At 50.6% G+C, this 24,810-nt stretch overlaps 1 protein-coding gene across 6 annotated transcripts in view; it reads right to left on the bottom strand.

Annotated features, from left to right (window-relative positions):
• The window catches only part of RCSD1 (RCSD domain containing 1), a 76,198-nt gene that overhangs the window by 27,792 nt on the left and 23,596 nt on the right, over positions 1 to 24,810 (bottom strand). The gene's annotated exons all lie outside the window — the stretch shown is intronic.

Here is a 24,810-nt window from a genome sequence, read left to right as displayed (position 1 = left end):
ACTCTGGGCCACCTGCTTATCGGCGCTGAGCTGGCTTCGCTCACAAAGGTGGGGACACTGCTCCTGGGGCTGCAAGGCCAGCCCTGCAGACACTTCCCTGCAGACTGCAGACGGGAGGAGTGGGCGCCGGAAGATTTCTGTGGCTTAGGTGACAGAAGGTAAGAAATCCTGGAATGTCACGGCCGGAAAAAAACCTCATGTCCTCCACCCATGCTGCTGGCTCCCCTTATTCCTCATTTCTCGAGCATCTGTAGATACCACAGGACGCGCTGGGATAACGGTGGCCCTGACAGAGGAAACAGCCTGTTTTGGAGGAGGTGGGAGTGGAGGGGAAGTGAAGAGGGAGAACAGCAACATGATGAGGCAGGAGGATGGGAGCGGATGTGAACGCTGATCAGATATTTCACACAAGGGGCGCCTGGGTGGCTCGGGGGTAAACATCCGACTTCGGCTCGGGTCATGATCTCACGTGAGTTCGAGCCCCACGTCGGGCCCTGTGCTCTCAGCTCAGAGCCTGGAGCCTGCTTCGGATTCTTTGTCTCCCTCTCTCTCTCTCTCTCTCTCTCTCTGCCCCTCCCCCTCCCCCTCTGCCCCTCTCAAAAATAAACATTGTTATTATTTTTTTAAACCCAACAAATATTTCGTATAAGTCTAAAAAAGTCCCCAATATCCCCTCCCTACCCACTTATAGGCTTTAAGGATCTGAAAATAGCAGGTGCTTGGCCTCTGAGAATCTCTCCCAGGGAAAACCCAGGTAAAGTACTGTGCTTGCAGGAAGGGCAGGCCCCTGACCCGAGGAGTGTGTCCCTCCTGAGGACCTTCAGGGCTTCCCATTTCCTCCCAGGATGTGGTGCTGTGGCCCAGCAGCATAGACAGAGCTCAGCAGCCCTCGATGGGCAGGACACCGTGCCGACTGCTCTCGTAATTTCAGAATCAGTGTAGCCCACAGCCCCAGGTGCCTGGTGGCTCATCCAGGCGGGCTTAGTGGCAGTGGTGCAGGCAGGGCTAGGGTCTAGGTGCGTCCCAGGTAACAGCAGGGACAACAGAGAAGAGGGACAGAGATGCTCGTTCTAGTGCCATTATAGAGACAGGACCTTAAAAAATGTAATTTGGGAGATACGGTATGTTAAATTTCTTTATAAAGACCCGTTAACTATCAGACAAGCATAAGGAAAACATTTCTTTTGAGTCTGATGCGGTTGGCAATGCACAAGGACAATCTGACAGAGGTGGAAAGAGCAACTAATTCAGAGTCAGACCTGGGTTCTGGTCTTGGCTCTGACATCCGTTGGATGCGGGCCTTTCTGACCCTGAGTTTCCTCATTTGTAAACAGAGTTGCTAACACCCGTCAGCCTTTGCTCCGACCCAATGTGCAACACGTGCCCTGTCTTCCGGAGGCTGCACCATCGTTTTCTCATACACACCAGCAAGTGGCTGATAGCCCCAGAGTCCCCACGAGATTCAGGATTAGCCTGGTCTATTCCAGGAAGCGTGCACAGCTGACTATGTTATCGTGCTGTCTGTGGGGCAGTAGGGCACACAGCTCAGGCTTTGAGCCAGACTGCCTGGGTTCAAATCCTGGCCCTGCATTCACTAGTTCTGTGGCCTCGGACAAGCTACCTTAAGCTTTTGTGTGCCTCAGCTTCTTCTCGTGCCTCAGTTTCTATCTGTCAAATGGGGGATGATGAGGGTAGCACCTATGATACATGGTCACTGGAGGGAGTTGATGAGCTCATGCATGTAAAATGCTTCGAATGGGGCACGGAATGAAGTACGTGTTCCAGAACTGTTAGCTATTACTGAACGCTGGCGGTGGGGCTAGCGGCTCCCCTAAATAGGCCAAGGGATGTCCAGGGTCTCGTCGAATCTACTCTTGCCCTTCCATTCCCTCTGGGTCACGGAAGCCTCGGGGGGAGCCCCGGCTGGCTAACATGGGCTCCCGCTGCTTCCTGCCGTCCTCAGCTCAAGGGTGGGCTGTCTTATCACCTAGGCAGCCTCCTGACACTCCATCACTGGCTGTTCAAACCATCGCCGAGCAACTGGCGTGCACAGGAACGCGCGATTAAAAACAGTAAGCGAAACTAAGCTTAATAGGATGGCTTTTAGGGTCATGACGTAGGTCCCAGCTGTCCAAAGCCCTGTCAAATCAAAGCAGCTGGATCAGACTATCAGATGAACGTTGAAGACGTGCCGCTTGCTCCGTGAAGGAAGCCGGTCACCAAAGACCACGTGTTGCGTGACTCCGCTTATACAGAAAGTCCAGAGGAAGCGAATCTTTGGAGACAAGAGAGTAGATTCCTAGTGGTGGCAGTTACTGTGTCGTAGATTACTACAGAGAGCAGTGGTTGCCGAGGGCTGGAGGGGAGGGGTAGACAAGGAGAGGGGGTGCGTGCCAAGGGGCCTCTTCTTTGGGAGGTGATGAAAATGTTACAAAATCGACCGTGGTGATTGTTGCACGACTCTGTGAACACACTAAAAACCGTGGAATTTCACCCTTTAAATGGGTGAATTGTGTGACACGTAAATTCGCTCTCAATAAAGCCTGTTGGTTTGGGAGTGGGAGAGGCCAGTGGAGAGAAAGCAGCTCTGTTTTCACGTTCCTGACTTCCCTTCCTTCATGGTCAGCCTCCTCTACCCACAGGCTCGGGCTTTCCCAGGCTCCCAGCATGCCTTACGGCTGGAGACCTATCCAAGGAGTCTCTCCCAACTTGCTGCTGGAGGGGCTGATTATGCAGTCAGGTACCTTATAGGTTTGTAAGGACGACGGAATGAGTTTGAAGCCAAACACCCAGCAAAGAGCCTGACACTTAGGGGGCACTCAGTCCACGGTCACTCATTTATTTATCCACTCCGTGAATATTTATTGAACATCTATCATGTGCCCAACACCGCCTCAGTGTGGGGACATAGAGACGAAAGCTCGTGGTCCTGGCGCTCAAGGAGCTTCTCGTCTAGCTGAAAAACAGAATAAGAAAACTACCATAATGCAGAAAGACCGCGGCCGCAATTGGGACACGTGTGTCACTGTGATAGAAGCTCAGGACCTTAAGGGGACTTAAGCCACGTGGGTGACTCAGGGAAAGCTTTGCCGAGGAAGTGATGCTTAAGCAGTCTGGAAGGCCGGGAGGGACGGAGGGACGGGGGGACGGGGAGGGGTGGAGAGGGAAGAGGCCTCGTCAGGCACAGGGGACCCACTGGCAGGTGCAAAGTGTCAAAGCGTGGAAGACTACTATGTCTTGGGGAGACTTTAATTGGTTCAGCGTGGGCTAAGCAGAAGGGGGGATAGAAAAGAGGTAGAGAAACAGAACGCTGTGGCTTGCCCAGGGTTGAGGCACCTCCACAATTTAATTCAGGCCCTAGCGTTTCCCTGTTAGCTGTATTGACCCTGGGCAAATCTTGATTTCTCTGAGTCTCGGTTTCGTCACCTGTACAATCAGGGTGATAATCCCCGTCTCGCTGTGCTGGGATGAGGAGGATAGGAGATGATGGCCACCAGAGCCAACACTTACTCGGAGCTTCCTCTGTGCTAGGCTCGTACCTCGGCACATGGGACGTGAACGATGCCAGCCGCGGTACTGAGGCTGCGCTACGGGATGTGGACTTTCTTCCCGGGGCTGGGGTGAGCTAATAAAACATTCTCACGGGGAGCTACCGGATTTGCTGTTTAGAAGCGTCCCTCTGGAAGCAGGTGGTACAACAACATGTATTTCCATCCCTTCTGGTCCTTGGGCAGCTGCCGCTCTGTGAAGGCGGTGCTGGTGGAAAGGGAAGTGTGTTTCCGTCCCCCTCGCCGCCTCCTTCGCATTTCCTCCTTCTGGTGTGATTGCCGCTTGTTACCACCTAACACGGGGAGCTCTCAGAGGCTTGCTGGTTAGGGACACCAGGTAGGTCCCGAGCATGATCTCGGATCGGTCCCTTTCTTGTGTCACTTGAGCTCCTGAAGCCTCAGCCTCCTCGTCTGTGCAGGGAGAATAACGCCCGCCTCATCTTCCTCGCGGGAGAGTCGTGAGGCTCGGAGGACTCGAGGAGGAGAGGAAGCAGAGATGGCCAGGATGGGTACTGTCTGCACCCCAGGGTCTATGGGCTGCTGGGGAACAGAGGTGGTTAAAACGTATCTAACGTGTGACGGATCTGCATGGTAGGCAGAAATGGGGCCCAAAGACGCCCACATCCCAATCCCTGGAACGTGTGGCTATGGTAGGTTCCGTGGCCAAGGGGAATGAAGGGAGCAGGTGGAATGAAGGTTGCTGACCAGCTGCCCTGAACATAGGGAGACTTTCCTGAATTGGCTGGGTGGTCCCAGTGCAGTGACTAGCGTTCCTAGATGTGGCAGAGCCGGGTGAAAGGGGGCTGCTAGCCGGAGTGAGGCTGTAAGGAGGGCGTAACCCACCACCCCTGGCCCTGAAGACGAGGACGGCGACAGCTGAGCCGGGCGGGCAGCCTCAGAGCTGGAGAAGGAGGGGTTTTCTCCCCCAGAGCCTCCGGAAGTTACCCAAAAGAGACCCATTCCGGACTCGTGAGCGCCAGAACCGCAAAGCAACAGACTTGAATTGTTGAAGCCACGAACTTTGTTACACTGGCCGTGGGAAAAGAGCGCGGGCCGGCAGGTTCTTGCTGAGCACCCGCTGGCCGTGTGTCTGGGCTGCTGAAAACGACACACCTGCTCTCCCTGGAACCCACGTTTGCGGGGGAGGGACCGGCAGTGAACAAATGAACGAGTGGATGTATCGTATGTGAGTGGTGCTAATGCTCTGAAGGGTTAGCCTGAAAAGGGGGCGCCGGGCACTGCTTCTGGGGCGTGATCACACGAGACCCCCCCCCCCCAGAGGAGGAGGGGGATGAGGGGCAGGGGGAAGAAGAGGAGGAGGGGGAGGAAAGAGGAAGGAGGAGGTGACTCTCAGTTGAGGACGCTGTGAACTGACGACACCATCCCTCTGAGCTGGGACCCGGTTCTAAGGGCCATGCAAAGTCACGGGAGGGTTTTAAGCAAAACCATTGGATTCACTTCTGTGATCCCTGTGGCTGAGAAATGGCTGGGGACAGGAGCCCAGTTTGGAAGCTGCTGCCATTGTCACAAAAGGTGAACAATGAGCATGTTGACAAGCCACTGCTGCCCACGGGGCCTCTGGCCAGGTCTGGATCTGCCAGGGCGGCCAGGAGGTGCGTTCGGGGAGGCTGAGTGCGGGGAACAGTGGAAGGGGCAGGAAGGGGGCCGAGGTCCTGACAAACGTTGAGGGACAATGGCTGGGGGCAGTGGCCAGGATGAAAGCGAGTCTGGTGACGGGGGGCCCAAGGGTCTTGAAGGTCGGGAGTCTGCAATCTCGGATGTACAGCTGTTAGGTGTTAGCGTTATCTGGCCCCTCTTGCAATCTGCACCTCGAGTAAAGGCTATTAGCGCAAGCAGCAACCTTTTATTTTTGCTTCCTTCCTTCCTTCCTTTCTTCCTTTCTCACCTTTATTCACCTTTAAGAGACACAGAGAGACAGCTCATGAGAGGGGGGAGGAGCAGAGAGAGGGAGACACAGAATCCGAAGCAGGCTCCGGGCTCTGAGCTGTCAGCACACGGCCCAATGCGGGGCTCGAACTCACGAACCACGAGATCGTGACCTGAGCCGAAGTCGGACACCTGACCCGCTGAGCCACCCACGCGCCCCTATTGTGCTTTCTCGAGGGGTGAGAATCCCAAGCGTCTACGGCCCACCTTTCGTGGGTAAAGGAATAGCATCAGGCCGCAGAGTTTGTGGGTTCGCCCGCTCAGAAGATGTAAACGAGCCCTTATCACACGGCAGGCCCTCGGCCAGACTCCAGGGGTTTGTGGGTGAGCGGGCCGATGGGGCGCTTAGGGCTACCGGCCTTGCAGGAGAGTGAGGACCAGGACTCCACAGGGGCAGAGACCAGGGCTCAGAGGAGACCGTGAGCAACACGTCCATCGGGGATTCAGTGGCTTTCTTAAGGATGGCTTTACAGCCGTAGGGCTGGAGCCAGCATTCTGCCGACCTCAGGAGTCTGCCACACGAGGGAGTCTTCCCAGACTGGCAAGGGACAGGACTCAAAAGCACTTTGGGAGAAAGGATTCCCACCCAGGATGGGTGCCTGTCCAGGTGGGGCGGGGAGGAGTCAGGATCCTGCCCACGTCCCTGGCGGACAGGGGGTCCCTTTCCAGAGAGGGGAGCCCGGGGAGAAGAGCTGGGTGGTGAGAGGCAGGGCCAGCCCCAGGAGCGGAGGGCTCTCAGGAGGGTCAGGGGTCAGCCCCCGCACCCCACCCCCCCAAGTGCCTGCCGGGGATTCCTGGAGTCTGCACCCTCGGTTTGAAACCTGGCTCCTGCTACAAGGTGAGCTGGGGTGCAGAGGAGCGGCAGCCCCACCCCCCCAGCCTTGCCTGTCAGGCGGCCTCTGAACAGCTCGGCTTCTTGTTTTTGTTTATAATTTGTAGGCCAAAGGGGAGTGTTTAAAAGAACTGACTCCGCATAGCCGGCAGGGCTGATCTGGTGGGTTTTCCCCCACCGAGGCCGACAAATCAACCTACGATCTGTGGCTCTCCAGTGAGTTCAGAAGGGCCCTGTCTCACACTGCTTAGTGCCGTAACAAGGCCCGTTTCACTGAGAGCCCCTCAAGTCTGAGGTGCAGGGTGGGGCTCGGGGAGCCACCCCCGGGGGTAGTAGCCGCACCCCCTGGGGGCCCCGCACGAGAACCTAATTAGGAGCCATTCCTGCTTCCGGGGTGAGCGTGGCAGCGAGCATGTGTCCTGGGGTCCGGGACATTTGTCCTTCAGGCCGCAGCAGAAAGCCGAGACATGCCTTCTAAGATTAGAACGAGTCACCCAAGGACCCGGGCCTGCCTCCCGGTCAGCTGCAGCCTCTCCTGTTACAGCAGCTCCCCTGCCCTCCCCTCCTCCCTCCGCATCTGGGGCTGGACTTTTAGCAGGGAGCCCCTGGGGACCCTCTGCAGGTTGGGTCACCGCAGGCAGGGCGCACGGCCGGGCCCTCCACTCCCTCCCTCCTCCCTCCTGTGGTTTTACCACATCTTGGCCTCGTTCATTCATTCATTCATTCATTCATCCGTCCATCCATTCTTCCTGTCCCTCCAGGCCCCGGGCCAGGACAGAACAAGAAACTAGTTCTTCCATAACGGAAGCTACAGTCTAGTGAGGGAGCCATGAGCTCCACGGTCATCGTTATTCTTACCCCAGTTGATTGTTCACCAGGGAGGAGAACGATACCCGGGGAAAGGACAGGGAGAGCAAGTGACAAGGGGACCGGACCCGACGATCGTGTTTAAACTGAGCTCTGAAAACTAGGCAGAAGGGATGCGAGTGAGATGCGGTGGGGAGGGGAGGGGGTGGCCAAGAGCATTCCAAGGAGAGCTGACGCAAAGGCCAAGAACCGAGAACAGGTGTTTGCGGTAATGAAAGGAGGCTGGAACTCGGAGAGCTTATCAAATACCCACAGTTTTGCAAGACTGTCTCCTTCTGCTGTAACCTCCGAGCACAGAGACCATGTCTTATTCATGTCCCCATCCCCTAGCCCATTGCCTGGCCCACGTTAAGTGCTCGAGAAATGCCAGTAAATGAATGAATGAAGAAACGAATGACGCCACGGTACTAGCCAACAGCGCTGGGCTGACATTGTGAAAGCTTGATAAATATAGATCAGGACCTTGGAGTGAAAATGGAAACAAAGTGTCAGCCAGGGTTGGCTCTGGGCATACCAGAGCTGAATATTTTCATTAAGGCTCCTTGACTCATCCAAGGTCACTGCAATCATAACTGGAGGGCAAGGAAGGGGCAAGGAATGAGATCTTCCTTGCCCAGTCGAATACTTAGCAGCCTGACCCTCCAACCTCTGCTTGGAGCTGGGCAATCCGTTATAATTTCGTATTCCCATCCCTGGCATCTGTCGTCTCCAGTTTTAACAACCCAATCTATCCTCAGACATGACCTATCTAAAACATCCTTAAAATCTGTCCATTTTCTTTATCTAGAGTGGTTGAATCTTTGTGCTCGCCTGTCAATATTTTCGGACGCGTTTCACCAAGGAGCAGACTGAGGCAAAGGGAGGCACGGGTCCCCTGCCAAAGTAGAATGGCGTCTGCCCCAATGGATCTGAGGCCCACAGCTCTGCCCTGACCTCTGCCACCGTCCTCCACACCTTTGCTGCCCAGGCCGCTCTCGGCAGGAGTCTGTGATCTCTGATGCGTCCTAGAGGCCCCATACACGGGACAGGCTCCACCTGCCCTGGAAGCCTACCCAGCTGGGAGGGGCCGGAGGTCTTGAAGCTCTTATTTAATGATCTTTCCCATCTCCTCTTGCCACATCCTTCAAAGAAGAGAAAAGAAAACCACCTGCCTGAGTTGAGTTGCTTCACTTGAAAGGTCTATTGGTTTTTTGTTTTTTTTTTTTCAACGTTTATTTATTTTTGGGACAGAGAGAGACAGAGCATGAACGGGCGAGGGGCAGAGAGAGAGGGAGACACAGAATCGGAAACAGGCTCCAGGCTCTGAGCCATCAGCCCAGAGCCCGACGCGGGGCTCGAACTCCCGGACCGCGAGATCGTGACCTGGCTGAAGTTGGACGCTTAACCGACTGCGCCACCCAGGCGCCCCTCTATTGGGTTTTATAGAACAAAACTGCTGGCTTCCTTGGCCTGAAAAGGGGAGACAGGAAGGGTGGGGAGTTTGGCCTTCAGCCTGCAGAGGCTGGTCGGTGGCCACACCTCCCTTTCTCCTCTACCCTTCTTCCAGCTGCTCCCTTGGGGCCTGGTGGGAGCGGTCCCTCCAGGTGCTGCTTGACAGCATTCCAGGGCAGCAGCCCCTTGTGAGTGCAGACCTGCGTGCAGTGACTGCAGGGCCACCGGGTCCCCGTTGTACCCAACGTTGTCAACACTCGGAGTGATTTATCCGCACCCACTGCCATCACTGAACCGTCTTTAGAAACTCGTTTTGAATTAATAATAGCAATAATAAAGCAGCTAACGTGCCGCGTGTTTACCATGCCGGGTGCTGTGTTAAGATTGTCTCCTTCAAGTCTCACAACATCCCTGGGACACGGGTTTCGTAGTCACCTCCGATTTGTGGATGGGAAAACAGCTCCAGAACTGGCTCAGTACTGCACAGCTACCCATGACGGGCCTGCCATCCACATGCACACGGGTCTACAGAAGCCCGTGTCCTAACCACAGTACCACGCGGCCTCCAGCAGAAAAGCATTGGTAAGTTCACATTTTGAGATTAAAAAGTACTGCTGAATTAAGTAATAATAAGACAAACGACCCAATTAAAAAAAAAAAAATGGGCAAAGGTTTTGAACAGACACTTCACCAGAAAAGATATATGAGCGGCTAATAAGCACATTAGTGATTAGGTAAATGCAAATTAAAACTGCAAAAAGACACGCGCACACGTGCACAAGATGGCTCAGACGCACCAAACTGACAAGACCACACGTCGGTGACGCTGCAGAGCAACCGGAATGCTCTTCCCATTGGTGGGAACACTACATGGGAACCGTAAATCTTTTCCCATTGGTGGGAATGCTACACGGAAACTGGAACGCCCTTCCCATTGGAGGGAACGCTACATGGAAACTGGAAATCTCTTCCCATTGGTGGAAACGCTACACGGAAACTGGAACGCTCTTCCCATTGGTGGGAATGCTACATGGAAACTGGAAATCTCTTACCATTGGTGGAAACGCTACACGGAAACCGGAACGCCCTTCCCATTGGTGGGAACGCTACACGGAAAGTGGAAATCTCTTACCATTGGTGGGAACGCTAAGCGGATAGCCACTCAGGAAAATATTTTAGCAGCTTCCCATCAAGTTACACACACACTAACCTAAGAGCAGTGAAAACATATTTCCACATAAAAACTCGTATGTAAATATTTAGAGCAGTTTTATTATTAATAGCCCAGATCTAGAAACAACCCAAATGTCCATCAACTGGTGAGGGGGTAAACAAAAGTACTGAGTGATACTTGTATTATAGAATACTACTTAGCAAAAAAGGAATAAACCAGAGCTACGCACAACAACATGAGTGAATCCTGAAAGCATTATGCCAAATGAAAGAAGTCAGGCACAAAACACTACCAGGATGATTCCATTTACATAATATTTTTAAAAGGCAAAAGCTATAATGACAGCAGATCGCTGATTGCCCGGGACCGAGGGTAGGGACGGGGGACTGACTGCAAAGGTACAAGGGAACTTTCGAAGTGAAGGAAATGTTCTATCCCTCGGCTGTGATTTATACCTTATGGTGGGGAGTACATGAACGTACACAGTTGTCAACACTCATCAATCTGTACATTTAAAATAGGTGAATTTTACTGTGACAGATTTTACCTTATGAATGTGATAAACATTTAAAGCATTAAAAAAAAAAAAAGTACTCATCAAATTAAAACGTTTTTAAAGGTTGAGGTTGCACTTTGTCTGCACTTGCCCCGGGGCTAGGGACCCCAGCCTGGTCCCAGGACGCCAGCCCCGTGGGCCCAATGGCGTTGGCAAGATGGCACCACGGTGGCAGGAGGTTGGCAGCCCCTGGAAGCCTCTAGGAGCGGGCCACACCCAGCCATTCCCGTCCAACCCAGGGCAGCTGCCAACACTCATGAAGCAAGAATGGTGAAGCAAGTACAGAATTTGAAGCCTGAAAAGGCCCGGTTTTTCACCATTCACGGGTGGTGGAATCTCAGGCAACTGCCTGGTTCGCTCAGAGTCTCATCGGTAAAATGTGGCTAATAACAGCCCCTGTGGGGTCACGGGGACGCTAAGAGTTAGTGTTTGATTAGACGGTTTGGGTTCAAATCCACATCCTGCCTCTTACTAGATCTATGATCTTAGGCAAGACTCTTAACTTTGCTGAGTCTCAGTTTCCCCGCTTGTAAAATAAGCCTTTAAAAAAAATTTTTTTTTTAACGTTTTTATTTATTTTTGAGACAGAGAGAGAGACAGAGCATGAGCGGGGAAGGGTCAGAGAGAGAGAGGGAGACACAGAATCCGAAACAGGCTCCAGGCCCTGAGCTGTCAGCACAGAGCCCGACATGGGGCTCGAACTCACGGACCGTGAGATCATGACCTGAGCCGAAGTCGGACGCTTAACCGACTGAGCCACCCAGGCGCCCCTAAAATAAGGCTTTTAATAGCACTTGTCTCATCTGATTATATTATTCGGGCTATAAAGCCCAAATGAGATCATGCACGTAAAGCCTGGCACATAACAAGTTTTCCCTCACATGTTAGCCATTGTCGTTGTCACTTAAGATACTGACTGCCACACAGTAGGTGTTAGTTGGGACGTGGGCTCCCTCCCTTGCACTCCTTGCAGGGATGCCTGGCTGCTGCCAGTTGGTCTTGAAGGATTGCAAGGGCCGGGCAGGGACCTGCCAAGTCACTTTCATTCTCCTCCTTCAGAACAAGCTGGCAGACCAGGTGGGTTGGCACTGCAGCTCAATGTCAGGGGAATTTACAAATGGGAATCTTCTGAATCACACAAAAGAATCAAGTGTGATTCTGGACCCCAGCCACAAGCAGCCTCACTCGCGGCGGGGCCCCGTCCGTGTGCTGGGTCATGTGGATGTCTTGGGGGTGATGGGGGCGGGACCAGCCATCAGAGGGAGGCCTGCCTCGGGTTTCTGTAGGTGGGGAAGGGTCTTGCCTTTCACCCAGGGCCCTGCACCACGAAGGGGCCGTAAAAGGAGAAAGCCCCATGGCCAGAGTGTGAGGGCTATGCCTGCCCCTGCAGGTACAAGTCCGACCAGGATAGTTTCTCAAGAGGGAGCAGAGGCCCTCTGGGGCTACTGTGGGCGAATGGCTTGAGCAGCTCTCCAGGGAACATGGCTTGGGTCCAAATGGTGCAGGAGTGGGAATAAGGGGTTAAGTTTCTGGGCAGACATGCTCTGTCCTGCAGAAGGGAATATCCAGATGAGTTATTTCAAGAGCTGAGCAGCCTGAGGGCGGGGAGGCCACTGACCCAGCAGTCAGGGGAGCTGTGTGAACACTTTGCCCTTCTGTTTCCTCATCTGCGAAATGAGGGGCTCACTGAGGCCCTTAAAGCTAGCTCACTCTTTATTTTTTCACATTAACGTCACTCTGAGGAAAACGAATACCTAGGTCATCTTTCTTGTGGAGATGGAAACGGAGGGAGGTAGCCGAAGTTCACGCAGAATCGGAGCAAACTTTGCCAGCAAGCTCAGAAATCCCAAGGAGATCAGAGTGGTACGGCCTGAACATCTTTATTTTTTATTTTTTTTAATTTTTTTTTCAACGTTTATTTATTTTTGGGACAGAGAGAGACAGAGCATGAACGGGGGAGGGGCAGAGAGAGAGGGAGACACAGAATCGGAAGCAGGCTCCAGGCTCCGAGCCATCAGCCCAGAGCCCGACGCGGGGCTCGAACTCACAGACCGCGAGATCGTGACCTGGCCGAAGTCGGACGCTTAACCGACTGCGCCACCCAGGCGCCCCCCCGCCTGAACATCTTTACACACAGCTCTTCTCCTCCTCCTTCCAAGGAAGAGTCGAAGAATGGACCCCCCCCTCCCATTCTCAAACCGGAAATCAAATGGGCAATGTGATGTAATCCCTCCATTCCAATTGGCAAACTGGGCTCAGGAATTCTTTTGGGAAGAAGGGTTTCAGAAGAGCAAGACGGCACGGCTCAAATGGCCTACGAAGCGTTTAGCACTCAAGAGAAAGTGGACGAAAACCCAGCAACGAAGAACAACGACCAAACTGGACCCGGGGGTACGAGGCCCAGAGACGCATACCTGTGAAGGGACAAAGTAAAGGAGTACAAGAGAGGCCGGTTCTTTCCTGTGCTGCTGCCCCGGGTGGGGAAAGAAGAACCCTCGCTCTGGTTTTCTTTTAAAGTTTATTCATGGGGCGCCCGGGTGGCTCAGTCGGTTGAGCGTCCGACTTCGGCTCAGGTCACGATCTCACAGACTGTGAGTTCGAGCCCCGCGTCAGGCTCTGGGCTGACGGCTCAGAGCCTGGAGCCTGCTTCCGATTCTGTGTCTCCCTCTCTCTCTGCCCCTCCCCCGTTCATGCTCTGTCTCTGTCTCAAAAATAAGTAAATGTTAAAAAAAAAAAAATTTAAAGTTCATTCATCGGGGAAGCCTTACAAAGAAGTCACGACAGGCTTGGTTTTCTTTCATTCACACCCCTCGGCTTGTTTGCTATCTGTGCACCCAGGGGCAGGTGCAGCCTCGCAGTTCTGAAGGGGGAAGGGTTGAGGCAGGCTAGTGCCTGCCTAGGGCTCTAAGAATTAATGGACCCACAAGGAAGCTCTGGGGGTAGGTGCGGACAGGCACCCTAGCGTGGGTGACCCCCTGGGGCCCTGTGGGAAGAAGGAGGGATCCTTTCCACGTGGGGCTCCCAGGTTCTGGGCAGAAACTCATCACAAGAAACCCGGAAAGGGTCCTTCCCGTGGTGAGCACACAAACACACTGATCTCAGCCCAGGAAGCAATGAGTACAGGGCCGAAGACACAAATAAACCAATCTCCTCCCCTTGTCCTCTCCTCCGCTTCTGTTGTCTCCTCCACCGCCTGCACATAGGAAGTCTCTCTAGACACCAGCGAATCTGCTCCTCACTTATTGGGCACAAGATGGCTTGGTTTTTTCTTAACGTTTATTTTTGAGAGAGAAACAGAAAGAAAGAGAGCAAGTGCGAGCGGGGGAGGGGCAGAGAGAGAGGGAGACACAGAAGCCGAAGCAGGTTCCAGGCTCGGAGCCGTCAGCACAGAGCCCGACGCGGGGCTCGAACTCACGGACCGTGAGATCACGACCTGAGCCAAAGTTGGACGCTTAACCGACAGACACACCCAGGCGCCCCCGATTTGGTTTTTCTTATCGACAATGGAGCTGTGGCCATCCCAGGCAATACTTAATCCCATCACATCCCCCCCAACACCTGCTCACTGCCTCCAGGGAGCCCGGGAAGGCCTTGGCTATGGCTTTTCCGGGAGAGGTGGCTCCACTCTCAGAGGCTTCCAGGCCCCTTCACACGCAGGGAATCTGGGAGTGCAAAAGGACCTCCTTAACCCCCACGGAAAACAGAGAGGAAGCGGTGCTTCATTCCACCTCAGGGTCAGCATGGTATGGTAACGAGGTCAGACGGGCCCCGCCAGCCTGCTGTCCAAACTCAGGCCGGTGAGCTGCAGAGTCCAAAGGAGAGTCTAGTCCCAGATCTGCCCCTCTCAGCGGGGACCCGTCTCCTCTAGAAATCATTCCCTCGTCTGTAAAATGACGATGATACCTGCTACATAGGATCATTACGAAGATTAAATGAAATGAGTGTGGGAAGTGTCTTACGAGCCAACAGTTATTCTTCCTACTCTCCACCGGTTTGATTTAATCTCATCAAGAACCGGTCCTTGTTAGGGTTAGGACCTGCTTGGTCGTTGAGACATTTAAGTTAAGCAGGGACTTCTCCACAGGTTCATCACTGCGGGTATTTTAAAGCCAAGCAAGATTTTTAATTTTTTTTTAATGTTTATTTATTTTTGAGACAGAGAGAGACAGAGCATGAACAGGGGAGGGTCAGAGAGAGACGGAGACACAGAATCCGAAACAGGCTCCGGGCTCTGTGCTGACAGCACAGAGCCTGACGTGGGGCTCGAACTCAAGAACCGCGAGATCATGACCTGAGCCGAAGTCGGCCGCCCAACCGACTGAGCCACCCAGGCGCCCCATGCCAAGCAAGATTTTAAAAAGATACAATATTTCCCCAGAAGTCATGGCTAAACCTAATTTTAGTGAAGGCCAGAGAAAGTTCCTGAAAAATAAAAGCAATCAGATGGCCCACAGACACATGAAAAGATGCTCAACATCAATCAACCTCAGGGAAATACAAATCGAAACTCCAATGAGATTATCACCTCATACTTGTCAGAACGGCTAAAATCAAAAACACACGAAACCACAAATGTCGGCAGGGATGTGGAGAAAAAGGAACCCTCTCACACTGTTGGTGGGAATGCAAACTGGTGCAGCCCCTGGGAAACAGTATGGAGGGTCCTGAAAAAATTACAGATAGGATTACCATATGATCCAGTAATTTCACTACTGGGTATTTACCCAAAGAAAACAAAAATACTAACTCAAACAGATATACGCACTCCCGTGTTGATTGCAGCCTTATTTATAACAGCCAAATTATGGAACCAACCCAAGTGTCCATCAATAGATGAATGGATACAGAAGATGTGGTATATATACAATGGAATATTACTTTTTTACTCAACCATAAAAAAGGAACGAGATCTTGCCATTTGCAACCACATGGATGGATCTAGAAAGTACAATGCTAAGTGAAATAAGTCAGACCGAGAAAGACAAATACCACGTGATTTCACTCACATGTGGAATTTAAGAAACAAAACAAAACAGACAAACAAAGAAAAAAAAGAGATGAACACAAAACCAGACTCTTAACTATAGAGAACAGAGAGGTTACCAGAGAGGAGGTGGGTGGGGGGGAAGGTGAAAACAGGTGATGGGCACTGAATGAGGCATAGAATTTTTTTTAATGTTTATTATTTTTGAGAGAGAGAGAGAGAGAGAGACAGAGAACAAGCAGGGAAGAGGCAGAGAGAGAGGGAGACACAGAATCGGAAGCAGGCTCCAGGCCCCGAGCTGTCAGCACAGAGCCCGACGCGGGGCTCGAACTCACAGACCACGAGATCATGACCTGAGCTGTAGTCGGCCGCCCAACCGACTGAGCCACCCAGGCGCCCCTAGAATTGTTAAATCCCTACGCTGCACCCCTGAAACTGACAGAACACTGCCATATGCGAACTACACCGGAATTAAGATTAAAAACATTAAAAAGCAATCAATCAGCAAGTTGATTTGTTGAGAGAAATTCAGTCATGGTCTCTGCTCTGTGGAGTCCAGTTGGGGAAATCTGAACCAAAAATAAAGCAGGAGCGAGTGACGAAGATGACAGTCGTATCCACGGGGGCATGACTAGTGGCCCCAGGGAATAGCGCAGGCGGTAACTGTTGCTGCATGTGAGGACCCAGGAAGGAGAAGCCACGGGGTAAGGACGGGGGTAAGACTGGATCAGAAGGTGGTTACAGACAGCGCTCTGGAGACCGCGTGTTTGACTCCTAGCCCCACTCTGCTCCTGATGTGACTGTGGGCAGGGAACTTCGCCTCTTGCGGTTTCGGGGGCCTCATCTGTGAAGTGAGGATAGCAATATTTACATCAGGGTCTTGTCTAAGATTCAAAGGAGAGCGTGCATACAGTGCTTAGCACGGAGTCTGGCACGTAATAAATGCTCGATCAGTGCAGGCTATTATTAAACATGAAGCCAAAGGACTGAGAATTTATCCTGAATCTGTCAGGAGTCCATCGGGGAGTTTAAAGAAAAAAAAAAATTTGTCCTGAATTCTTACAAGGCAAACCACACTGCAAAGAGGCACTCGAGCAGCCCACAGTGGTGCAGACAGCCTTTTGGAGAAAAGGCTGGGTGTCCAGGGAAGGTGTGGGACACCCAGCTCAGGCAGCAGGAAGGGATCCTGTGACCTCGGAGGCTCTGGAGCGAGGGCATGGGGAGTTCAGGGACATTCCACATTTATTCTGCCGGAAAGACGGACAAAATATAGAAGACAGCTGGGAAAATGGAAGGAAAAATCCCATTTAAGGAGCAAACGGAGGAGGGGGCTGTCAGGGGCGGGAAGAGAAGACAGAGGCTAAGAGCTGGAGATAGAGAACTCCAGACTGGTATCAGCTATAGGATCTGGCCAGAGAATACACACGTGGTCTGAGGGGAGCCTGGAATAACAGTTCCCAGCATGCTTTGCTAAATTCCCACGCCTGGCTCTGGGGTTCATGACATTTTTTTTTAATTGATAGTCTTTTTTTTTTTTTAATTTTTATCTTTTAAAGTTTAGAGAGAGACAGAGCACAAGCGGGGAGGGGCAGAGCGAGAGGGAGACACAGAATCGGAAGCAGGCTCCAGGCTCTGAGCTGTCAGGACGGAGCCTGACCGGGGCTCGAACCCACAAACTACGGTATCATGACCTGAGCTTCATGAAATCAGGTTCTTAACCGTCTGAGCCACCCAGGCGCCCTGGGGTTATGACATTTTGAAGGCACTGAGATTAGTTAGCTGAAGCACAGGACACAACAGCAGAGTACAGGATAAAACAGTGTTAAAATGAAGTACTTCTCTTTTTTTTTTTTTAATTTTTTTTTTCAACGTTTATTTATTTTTGGGACAGAGAGAGACAGAGCATGAACGGGGGAGGGGCAGAGAGAGAGGGAGACACAGAATCAGAAACAGGCTCCAGGCTCTGAGCCATCAGCCCAGAGCCTGACGCGGGGCTCGAACTCACGGACCGCGAGATCGTGACCTGGCTGAAGTCGGACGCTTAACCGACTGCACCACCCAGGTGCCCCAGTACTTCCCTTTTTTAACTAAGAGAGAAATTCTAGAAGCTTTTAAAAAGAAGCCCCTCTAGCTGTAAAAAAAAAAAAAAAAGCAAAATTTTTTTTATAGCAAAAATACTGTAAATGAAGTAAAGAGAAAACAATAGATCTGGAAGTGTTTGTAACAGATGAAAAGGAGATGGTATCTGTTATGTAAAGTGCTCTTACAAAATGACAGAACAATGTGTAACAAAGGATATAAACAAGCCATTCACAGAAAAGCAAACCCCAAAAGTCCAGGAAACATAAAAGATGCTCAAACTTGTGAGTTGGCAGAGAAATAGAAGTTAAATTAACCCTAAGACTTCTCTTTATGTTTATCGGACAGGTCACGGGGGAGGCAGGAGAGGAGAGAAATAGTTATTGCTGTTTGGGAAACAGGAAAAAGGAACCATCATACGTTGCTGGAGGAAATGTGAGTTCTTACAGCCTTTGGGGGAAGTTATCTGTCAATATTTATTAAATTAGATTACACAAACCTTGCAATTCAGCCCCATGCTCCTGACAATATACTCCATAAACATAAAAGGCCCAGCATATAAGGACGTGGAGGCTGATTGCGGCCCTGTTTATAGCGGCAAAACACTGGGAACAGAGCAAAATACCCGTAAAGAGGGAAATGGTTTATGGCCCATCCACGTAATGGGTTATTATGAAACCATTAAAAAGGATGAATTAGAGCCCTCCAAACTTCCATGAAAAATTGTAAAGTGAGAACAGTAAGATGCACCGAAGTCTGTATCATACGACTCCAGTTTGGGGTGCCTGGGTGGCTCGGTCAGTTAAGCGTCCGACTTCAGCTCAGGTCACGATCTCACAGTTTGTGAGTTCGAGCCCCGCGTGGGGCTCTGAGCTGACAGCTCAGAGCCTGGGGCCTGCTTCGGATTCTGTGTCTCCTTCTCTCTCTGTGCCCCTCCCCCACTTGTGCTCGGTCTCTCAAAAATAAATCAATGTAAAAGAAAATTTTTAAAAACACGCCTCCAGTTTTATAAAGCAGCGCTAAGCGACCCATCTCACTAGGTGTGTGTATCTACAGGAGTGTGTTTGCATAACATATATGCAATGACTTACATAGGAGAGAATACTTTTATCCTACAGAAAGGGCTATATGAGATTTCTGGAGGCTGGGGTGGTGAGGCGGGAAGCTGATTTGGAGGAGGCAAATCAAAAGGAAAACACTGCCTGTAAAACCCAATTCGCTTGCTATCATTTCAGTTACATTGTGTCGTGTATATGTATTTGAGTGAGTAAATTAGAAACTGATTTCTAGGGTTGCCCGGCGTTGTTTTCAAAGGAAAGCAAGCACGTTGCCAAGACATATAATAAGATAAACATAACGAGAAATGTTTGGGGCGCCTGGGTGGCGCAGTCGGTTAAGAGTCCGACTTCAGCCAGGTCACGATCTCGCGGTCCGTGAGTTCGAGCCCCGCGTCAGGCTCTGGGCTGATGGCTCGGAGCCTGGAGCCTGTTTCCGATTCTGTGTCTCCCCCTCTCTCTGCCCCTCCCCCGTTCGTGCTCTGTCTCTCTCTGTCCCAAAAATAAATAAACGTTGAAAAAAAAAAATTAAAAAAAAAAAAAAGAAAAAATGTCTGCATACTGAAATGAGACTCTGAAACTCTACTCCCCAAATCTTTCGGGAAGGCCCGGTCGGAACAGGGGAACGAATACCTGAAAACAACTCTGGAGTGGGTCGTCAGTCCTCTCAAAATATCAAAACCAGGACCTGAGTGTCAGGGGACAGGACACATATGCCCAGATGGGAGGAGAAGGAGGAAGCGAAGTTAATAATTCCATAAAAATACTGTGTTGCATTTGTTATGATGAGCACCGGGCGATGCATGGAATTGCTGAATCACGATATCGTACACCTGAAACGAACATAGCACCCTATGTTGACTATACTGATACTAAAATAAAATGAATCCAGTATCCGAATATGACTCGGTGATCAAAAAGAATGAAATCTCGTCATTTGCAGCAGCAAGGAAGGAACTAGACTGTATCATGCTAAGCAAAATAAGTCAATCAGAGAAAGACAAATACATGATTTCACTCATAGGTGGACTTTAAGAAACAAAACAGATAAACATAGGGAAGGAAAGGAAAAGTAAGATGAAAACAGGGAGGCCAACCATAAGATTCTTAGATACAAAGAACAAACTGAGGGTTGCTGGAGGGGAAGTGGGCAAGGGGATGGGCTAAATGGATGATGGGCATCAAGGAGGGCACTTGTTGGGATGAACACTGGGTGTTATGTGTAAGTGATGAACCACTGGGTTCTACTCCTGAAACCAAGACTACACTCTATGTTAACTAACTTGGATTTCAAGAAATGAATTAAAAAAAAAAATGTGTCCGTATCACAATTTCGGACCTCAAGTTATATTACAAAGCTGTAGTAATCAACATAATGTGGCACTGGCACAAAAATAGACACACGGATCAATGGAGAAGAATATAAAACCCAGAAATAAACCTACAACTATATGATCAATTAGTTTTGGACAAAGCGGGAAAGGCTATGCAATGGGAAAAGGACAGTCTCTTCGGCAAATGGAGTTAGGAAAACTGCACAGCGACACGCGAAAGAAATTAACTGGACCAGGGGCGCCTGGGTGGCGCAGTCGGTTAAGAGTCCTACTTCAGCCAGGTCACTATCTCGCAGTCCGGGAGTTCGAGCCCCGAGTCGGGCTCTGGGCTGATGGCTCAGAGCCTGGAGCCTGTTTCTGATTCTGTGTCTCCCTCTCTCTCTGCCCCTCCCCCGTTCATGCTCTGTCTCTCTCTGTCCCAAAAATAAATAAACGTTGAAAAAAAAAAATTAAAAAAAAAAAAGAAATAAACTGGACCACTTTCTCACAGCATACACAAAAATAAATTCAAAATGGTTTAAAGACCTAAGTGTGAGACCTAAAACCATAAAAGTCCCAGAAGAGAGCAGAGGCAGCAAGGTCTCTGACACCGACCATAGCAACATTATTCTACATATGTCATCCAAACAAAAAGCTTCTGCACAGTGAAGGAAACAGTCAACAAAACTAAAAGGAAATCTACAGAATGGGAGAAGATATTTGCAAATGACACGTCCAATAACAGGTCAGTATCCAGAATATATAAAAAACTGATACAACTCAACAATCAAAAACCAACAATCCAATTAAAAATGGGCAGAAGACATGAACAGACATTTCTCCAAAGAAGACATATAGACGGCTAAAGGACACATGACAAGACGCTCAACATCACTCATCAGCAGGGAAATGCAACTCAAAACCACAATGAGACATCACCTCACACCTGTCAGAATGGCTAAAAACAACACAAGAAACAACAGGTGTTAGCAAGGATGTGGAGAGAAAGGAACCTTCTTGTACTGGTGGTGGGAATACAAACTGGTGCAGCCACTGTGGAAAACAGGACGGAGTTTCCTCAAAAAGTTAAAGATACTACCCTATGATCCAGCAATCGCACTACTAGGTATTTACCCAAAGAACACAAAAATACTAATTCAAAGGGATCCATGCACCCCAATGTTCGTAGCAGCATTATTTAGCATAGGCAAATTATGGTAGCAGCCCAGGTATTCATCAACAGATGGAAAAGAAGATGTGGTATATATACACAATGGAATATCATTCAGCCATAAAAAGAACCAAATCTTGCCATTTGCAACAACATGGATGGAGCTAGGAGTATAACGCTACGTGAAACAAGTCGGTCAGAGAAAGACAAACACACATGATTTCATTCACACGTGGGATTTAAGAAACAACAGAAACTAGCAAAGGGGAGAAAAAGAGAAAGAGACAAACCAAGAAACAGACTCCTGACTACAGGGGACAAACTGGTGGTTACCAGTGGGGAGGTGGGTGGGGGATGGGGGAAATAAGTGATGGGGATTAAGGAGTGCCTTTGTTATGATGAGCACCGGGTGATGTATGGAATTGCTGAATCACGATACTGTACACCTGAAATGAACGTAACACCGTATGGTGACTATCCTGATATTAAAATAAAATGAAAAAAAAAAGGTACTGTGTCACTAAGTTAAAAAAAATTTTTTTTCATGTTTATTTATTCTTGAGAGAGAAAGATAAGGCATGAGTGGGGAAGGGGCAGGGAGAGAAAGGGAGGCACAGAATCTGAAACCGGCTCCAGGGTCTGAGCTGTCAGCAGAGAGCCCGATGCGGGGCTCGAACTCGGAAACGGCGAGATCATGACCTGAGCTGAAGTCGGTAGCTCAACCGACTGAGCCACCCAGGTGCCCCTGTGTCACTAACTTTAAAAATATGCACCTTGGGCGCCTGGGTGGCTCAGTCGGTTAAGCGTCCGATTTCAGTTCAGGTCATGGTCTCACGGTCCGTGAGTTCGAGCCCCGCGTCGGGCTCTGTGCTGACCGCTCAGAGCCTGGAGCCTGTTTCAGATTCTGTGTCTCCCTCTCTCTCTGACCCTCCCCCGTTCATGCTCTGTCTCAAAAATAAATAAACGTTAAAAAAAATTAAAAAAAAATAAAATAAATAAAAATATGCACCTTGAAGATGTTTTTAGGCTTAGTAAAATCTAGGCAAATTTACCCCATTTTCAGGAGCCCCAAACACATTTTTAAAAAAAATGTTTCATGCAGTATTTGAATCCAAACACATTTTTATTTATTAAAAAAAAATTTTTTTTAACGTTTATTTACTTTTAAGACAGAGAGAGACAGAGCATGAACAAGGGAGGGTCAGAGAGAGAGAGGGAGACACAGAATCTGAAGCAGGCTCCAGGCTCCGAGCTGTCAGCACAGAGCCCGACGCGGGGCTCGAACTCACGGACCGTGAGATCATGACCTGAGCCGAAGTCGGACGCTTAACCGACTGAGCCACCCAGGCGCCCCCCAAACACATTTTTAAATGCCGTCCCTTTGCTGTTACAGACTGCTCTCTGCTCAAGGAAACGATCGATCCGAAGCCAAAGCGTCCCCTTCCGGGTCAGCATATACTCAGAAAAAAACCAATTACGAGACAAGAGAAAGGAGAAAGAGGTCATTTCCTTTAGGCCCCACACCCTGATTTTCTACAGATCTTGGACCACTCAGCACGGGTACACTTCTACCCTCGACGAGAAACAGGCTACGTCCCCAGCAGAGTCGTGTAATCAGCGGTTTGGGAAAGGAAAAAGAGGCCAGGAGTCAACACGGATCGTGTGTCTGCTCCGTTCGAGGCGGATCATGGACGTAGCGTTTAATCCCCTCAACAGCCGTGTGGGGTAGATACTGCTATGCCATTAGCCTTGTTTGACAAGGAAGCACAGGGATAAAGGAATCCTCCCAGAGTCCCACGCTGGTCTAGCGGAGTTGGGTGCAGAACTTGGTCAGACTGACGCTTACCGCGACACGTCCGTGACGTGTGTTTGTACTCTAGATGCCAGTGGTGTGGGTTCCGAACAAGAGCGGCCCTGCTGGGAATGCAGCTTGATACTTGGGAGCCACGACCTCTTTGAGAGCGGGTGGCCTCCCAAGACCAAGATACTTGGGAGCCAAGACCTCTTTGAGAGACTTTCCCAGCGTGCAAGACCCGTTCTGATCCCGAGTGTACCTCCAAAGCCCGTTTTCACGCACCTCTCTGCTTTCACTGAGGGTGGGCGCTACAAACCCCGGTGCCCTCAGAGGCCAGGCAGGTGATGGACAGGATTGGGTGGGGGAAACCCCCGCCACCCGCGTGAAAGGGGCCGCTGCCACCCTTCTCCGGCCCACTGCCCGCATGGCTCACACTGAGTCGTTTCGCAGAAGGTCATTCAAGTGATTGGCTTTTTCAAGAGAAGATTAAAAGCCTGACTTGTAAGTATGATCTATTGATTTGGGTTTTTTTCTTAATGTTTGTTTTTGAAAGAGAGAGAGACAGACAGACGGACAGAGGGCGAGTGGGGGAGGGGCAGAGAGAGAGGGAGACACAGAATCCAAAGCAGGCTCCCAGGCCCTGCGCTGTCAGCACAGAGCCTGACTCGGGGTTCGAACTCGTGAACCACAACATCGTGACCCGAGCTGCAGTCGGATGCTTTACCGACTGAGCTACCCAGGTGCTCCTTGATTTCATTTTTAACAACAAAAAACAAAACATGAAACAAAACAAGACAAAAAAAGGAAAACTTCACTGGGGCGAGACAATGCCTGCAGCATGTGATCCAGAAGTTTGCTACTTCTGATTTATGGAAAGAATGTTTATCCTATTTGGCCTGTTTTCCTGGATGATCCCCGGAGCTATCCTTTGGTTTAATAGGTGCATTTATTTTTGATTATCAAGTGTACATCACTGATTCATCGCTCTTAATATTAAATAACATCGCAGGCATTATCATCTCCTCATCGGATTCTAAGGGGGGTCAGGGTGAACTCCAGACAGGATGAGGGAGGGACCTGGGCTTGAGTCCTGCTCCTGCCCCGTCAGCGGCCACTAGACCCCTTAACCATTCTGAGCGTTAGTCTCCTAATCAGTAACATGGGCCACAAATACCCCACTCGCGGAACGGCTGTGAAGGTTTTAAAAGACTAGCTGTGCAACAAAAGTACTCGATCAATAAGTGTCCCGTTCCTTGTAAGAGACAGATACGAGGCTCCGTAGGTTCACGTATGTTGTACAATAGATGAACAGAGACAGATGTGGCTTTACTGAGGGTTTCTTTGCTTTACGAAAGGGCTTCCCGTCACCAAAAGGCTTTCCCCAAAGTTTTCCTTTGTGTGTAACTTTCTGGGGGTAAAAATAAACAGATATTCTGCCTTTTCAGTAGCTGTTCCACAGGGCTATCATAATTGGCGGGAGGTGGGAGAACTAACTGTCCCACAAATAAGAAAGAAAGAATGATCCTCCCGGAGCTGCGAAGCTGTCATCGATGCCACAACAGCTAGGGACTCGACAACCAGTGGTCTTCCCGCTCTGCAGTCTCCCCGTTGCCACCTCTCACCAGGCGGCATTAGGAGCAAAGGCCCGCTCACCGCACGGCCGCATGGCGGGCAGCACAAAGCGAGCTGTGGAGGGGCCGTGGGCCGTGTGTGCACCAGAGGGGATCCGAGGCGGCGCACGCAGGTCACAAAGCGGGGAGACGTTTTGGCAATCTCAGGAACAGAGCTGAGGATGTCATGGGCTCTGTTCTTTCTGACGGCACCGCCACAGGAAACACCTGTGGACAGCAGGAAACTGGAGGAATTAAAAATAACTGCCTGATCCCAAAAACATAAATAAAAGAGGAGAGTAAAATGGTCCCTTTTCTTCACAGGGAACACAAACAAGGCAATATCTGGTTTGAGCCATTTCCTCCCTGCAAAGCACACCCCTCCTGTGGGCAGAGATGTGCCTGGGCCACACGCTTCAACAGCCCAAGACGTCCGGATGCCCGGGAT

Source organism: Felis catus, chromosome F1, assembly GCF_018350175.1.
Source record: "Felis catus isolate Fca126 chromosome F1, F.catus_Fca126_mat1.0, whole genome shotgun sequence".
In the NCBI taxonomy this organism is placed as follows: Eukaryota; Metazoa; Chordata; class Mammalia; order Carnivora; family Felidae; genus Felis; species Felis catus.
The sequence above is the reverse complement of the archived record's forward strand: the minus strand, read 5'-3'. Positions and strand labels throughout refer to the sequence as shown.